General features: G+C 33.6%; 2 non-coding genes across 2 annotated transcripts; one reads left to right on the top strand and one right to left on the bottom strand.

Moving 5' to 3' along the window:
* Positions 1 to 2,461: 2,461 nt before the first annotated feature.
* Positions 2,462 to 2,532, top strand: TRNAC-GCA (transfer RNA cysteine (anticodon GCA)). The gene has a single exon. It is a non-coding gene; the product is annotated as a tRNA-Cys (tRNA).
* A 2,148-nt stretch (positions 2,533 to 4,680) lies between these two features.
* Positions 4,681 to 4,754, bottom strand: TRNAD-GUC (transfer RNA aspartic acid (anticodon GUC)). Its single transcript has one exon. It is a non-coding gene; the product is annotated as a tRNA-Asp (tRNA).
* Positions 4,755 to 5,000: the final 246 nt, after the last annotated feature.

Raw genomic sequence — 5,000 nt, 5'->3', positions numbered from 1 at the left:
CCCAAGGACCAATCCTCGCATGAATTGCTAAGGACCCAATAAGCCCAACATTGATTCCTTCAGACGTGTCAATTGGGCAAATACGTCCGTAGTGACTAGGATGGATATCTCGTATCCGAAAACTAGCGGTTCGCCCTGTCAATCCCCCAGGGCCCAAATAACTCAACTTTTTCCCATGAACGATTTGCGTCAAGGGATTAGTTCGATCCAAAACTTGAGATAATGGATGTAATCCAAAAAAAGATTCAAAAGTTGTTGTTAATGGGGTTGAAGTTACCAAATTCTGAGGAGTCGGTATTAATTTATGCCGAATTGCTCCACATATAGTTCCTCGAACCACGTTTTCTAAACGAACTAGAGCCAATCCGAATTGATCTTGTAAGAGATCTGCGACAGACCGAATACGTTTATGTTTCAAATGATTCATATCATCAAGTGTACCCATTCCAAATTTCATTCCAATCAAATGATCCGCATCTGCCAATATATCCTGCGGTAACAAAAACGTATTGGTTTCGGGTATATCCAGGTTCAGTCGCCGGTTCATATTTCGTCGACCAATCCTTCCTAATTCGCATCTTTGTTGAAAGAATTTTTTTTGTAAATCCTTACATAGGGATTCCGAAAATACCGGATCCCCACCCACACAAGCAAATTGTTGATAAAACTCCAAAATAGCATTTTCTTTTGACCCAATTTTTTTTTCTCCTTATCATTCAGAAAAGACAAGAAAATTTCCGGGTAGAAAACATTATCCAGAATTTCGCTGAGATTCGACCCCATAGCTGATGATAGAACTAAAATAGATATTTTCTATTTCCTACTCACCCGGGCCCATATCCTTGCCTTTCTATCAATCTCTAATTCTGATCTTCCTCCCCAATCTGATATTATGGTGCCGGTATAGACCGGAATTCCATTATGGTCCAATTCGGATCGGTAATAAATACCCGGGCTTTGCAATATTTGATTGATCACAATTCTGTATATTCCATTTACTATAAAAGTTCCCAGGGAATTCATGAGAGGAATATTTCCAATCAAAATAGTTTGTTCTTGCATCGCCCTGCTGGTTTTCCAAATTAATCCTGCGGACACATATAATTCCGAAGAATATGTAAGTGATTTATATATAGCATCTTTTTCTTTTATCATGGGCTCTGCTAATTGATATGTTTCCACAAATAATTGAAATTCAATTTCTTGGTCTGTATCTTCCATTTTTGGAAACTTATAAAGTTCTTCCGTTAAACCCTGATCAATGAACCTCCAAAATCCTTCAAATTGTATCTGATTAAACCCAGGGATTGTAGACATTCCCCCATTTCCATCCCGTAGCATTTGCACGCAATTCCCCATTTATTGAAAAATCCTATTTTTGGCTCATTCTTCGTTGAATCATATAGACCGAGCTATCTCTGATGGAATTTAAATTCTGTTTACTAAATCACATAAAATTTGACACAAAAACTATATATTCATATAGGAGCATATATGGAATGTATGAAATATGTATGAAGGGGGGAATACAGAAAAGTTTCTACTCAAATTTTAAAATGTAACAGATGCAAAAGGAATTGATAAAACATTCTTAATAAAAAGAATTCTGCTACTTATACTTAACTTAAATTCGATTTATAAAATTGAGTTTTAGTATAGAATATCAGTTCCATTTCTACCATTATTATGATATTACATATTCCAACCCGATTGGATACCAAAAACGAAACAGATGCAGGATTTGATCCCTTCGCCGAGATAAAGACATAATAATCAGAAACAATAAAGAGTTCATTTATTTAATCAATATTTTTGGCCCTTTTGTAACAATACAAAAAAAAGGGATTTGCGTAGAAAAGAGATATTTTTACCTATCTTAGTACTCTATTTGTAGAATTACTAAAATATCGTTGTATTGTAAAGCGGGTTATGTTTATTCTATTAAATAGTCAATTTAACCACGTGCAGATATCTATATATCATATATAAGATACTTGACTGTCGTCTGTGTAATTTTTGTTCTGGTTCCGGGGTTTACATATACTCATAATTCTTGTTATAATTGCAATTGAGAAAAAGAAAAAGGAAATAAAGATTTTTCGATTTTTTCTTGAAAAGATGCAATACTGATTAGTTATCCTTTGGATTTTCTTATGTCATTAGGTAAACATAATTTGAAATCAAAATTTACGAATCGTTCATGAAACCGCAGTCAAGCCAATAGTTAATGGTTCCAATTGATCGTGTTTATCATGAATTTTGACTGAAAGTCCGTAGTTTTTGGTCTGAATCGAATCAAAACAAAAAAAGAAAGATTTTGCTTTTAGTAAGTATTTAGTAAGTAGTGGAAGGGCAACCAAGGAAAAGAGATTCAAAATGCAAGTCCAATAAATAAAAAACGAAGTGCAGTAATCTACCCCCAAAAGGGACTATTTAAGTATCGTCTATTTTGTATCGTTTTGGCGGCATGGCCGAGTGGTAAGGCGGAGGACTGCAAATCCTTGTTCCCCAGTTCAAATCCGGGTGTCGCCTGATTCTAATTAACAAAAGACTCGAACTCCCTTATCAACTGCTATAATCGATAACTCCCCAAATTCTTCGTCGGTCGAGGGGAAGGAGAAGAAGAGGTCTCTTGGTACGTACTTGTGGGGTTCTCAAAAAAGAAAGTTCTGTAAATTGTTGTGTCTAGGATTCAAGAAAAGATTTGACTTTTAGTAAGTAGTAGAAGGACTATCGAAAACTCTCCATTCCCTTCCCGCCCTATTGGCGCGATTACTGACTGGGCCTTGAAGTCGGCGGGAGGGAATATCTAACCAATTTCGAATTGTGGATAAAGAAAAGCGTAATATAGTTTCTATACAAACTCAAAAGAGTCTCTGAGCTGAGTATTCAGGTATTGGATTAGTTCATTAAAGGAATAATCCCCAAAATTTTTGACTCTGTACCAGGGATTTCACTATTATTATGAAACAATAATGGAAAAATTCCTTCATATTCATAGAAATAGGGGACATAATTCACATGGATATTGTAAGTCTGGCTTGGGCTGCTTTAATGGTAGTCTTTACATTTTCTCTTTCACTTGTAGTATGGGGAAGAAGTGGACTCTAGAAATACTAATTTAGTTTAGTTGAGGAATAAAACTGTATCATTATCATTTGTTTTATCGATCGCTTCGCAAAGTGTATTTAAAGATAATAATGTCAATAAAAAAGATATTTCAATAATTCCCACGTTTATATTTCGAAAGGAGATATAGATGATAGGAAATTTATCTAATTGAATTTTTCTTAAATTTCCACGAATGGACTCTTATCAAAATTCAATTAGATAAGTTTTATAAGTATAATGGGGAACAGCGGATCCCTTTTGTTTCAATATTTCATTTCAAAATTCAAAGAAGTTTTCATCCCATCGAACTCTTTCGAGCATCTATCCACCAGCCAATCAATTCAATTACTTTTCTTCTTGGGTTGGCTTGGCAATGATAAAAAAAGATTACTAATTTGGTTTTTTCTTAATATATACCAAACTTTACTTTTTTTTTCTTTGATTCTTTCGACAGGTACTGGGATTAAGTTTGTATCTTTATCATAAATTATAGTTTATAGTACAGCGTCTTACACGAAAAAAGACTAATCTAATTGATAGTATGGTAGAAAGATTCATATGAATCTTTCTACCATACTATCCGCTCTCATCGAATATTGCTGATTCGCGCCTGCTCGTTTCAGTTAAGAAACGCAATTGGAATCCGTCAAAGAACTACGAAATCAAGTTTCATTCAAATTAACCATTCTGGCTAACCGTTTTTACATAGATAATAAGTAAAAAAGCAGTAGGAACTAGAATGAATAGTGCAGTAGCAATAAATGCGAGAATATTTACTTCCATAATCTTATCGTTTTTTTACGTACCATTAACTCGGGATTTAATCCCATAGAGATGATCCAAATTTTATCTGTTGATGATATTGAATCAGATTAATATCAGGAATAACAATATCTGAGCTATCATATCAATTCGCGGTCGCGAATTGAATAGTATACCATAGGAAGCTCTTTTATCCATAATGAATCCAAAAAAAGAAAAATGGAATTTGTTAGCTAATCAAGAATTCCCTTAAGTTATCGTTCTTTTTTACTCTTTTTTCCAGAACCTGACGTCTTTCTTCTACAATCAATCATCTAATGAAGTTTCACTTTTTCGTTTCCACTTCCGCTGGTTAGAAAAATCCAAAAACAAAAAATAGACGGAAATGGGATCAATCTGAAAAGTATTTTGTCAAGGTAATTTTAATAAAAAATTGGGTGTTGTACAAGAAACAAATTCCATTTATACATGTACTCCCGAGAAACATCTGGAATTCTATTCCATTAGATAGACGCGAGAAATTGAAAAACCAGACCTACTATGTTATCTTTTGAAATCCTAAATAAAATCTTACCAATCAAAAAATTTTCTAGTACTAAGCCACATATCCGTTTTAGGAATTTGTTCTAGTTCAAGTAATGGAAATTTTTCTATTTGTTTGAAAATGAGAAGAAAATAAACTCAAAAAGAAAAAAAAAAGACCTAAGAATCATCCGAAGACTTCCTATTAAAAGTGAAATTCTATTGTTGTTCTTTTCCAAAAAAGTGGAAAGATCCATTGATATATTTATTGATTATTGGATCCGTCGGGACTGACGGGGCTCGAACCCGCAACTTCCGCCTTGACAGGGCGGTGCTCTAACCAATTGAACTACAATCCCAGGGAACTAAAGTATACAGTATCTATACTTTTTATATGATTTGACTCAAAGCATTTCTAGGTAGAATTTTTGTGTTGTAACAGAGACGCGAGTGATATATTTATCTTCATTTCACATGAATATGGACTTTATTTAGTGAGAACGACACGAATTGCTAGTAAATTTTTCTTATTTCAAAATCTATTGATAAAATAAAGAAAAAGAGTTTTCTTTTTTTCTTTCTATTTTATTCTATTTATACTTTAA

Source organism: Chenopodium album, chromosome 23 (genome assembly GCF_948465745.1).
Source record: "Chenopodium album chromosome 23, dcCheAlbu1.1, whole genome shotgun sequence".
Taxonomy (NCBI): Eukaryota; Viridiplantae; Streptophyta; class Magnoliopsida; order Caryophyllales; family Amaranthaceae; genus Chenopodium; species Chenopodium album.
Note: the sequence above shows the minus strand (reverse complement) of the source record. Positions and strands in the feature narration are given on the sequence as shown.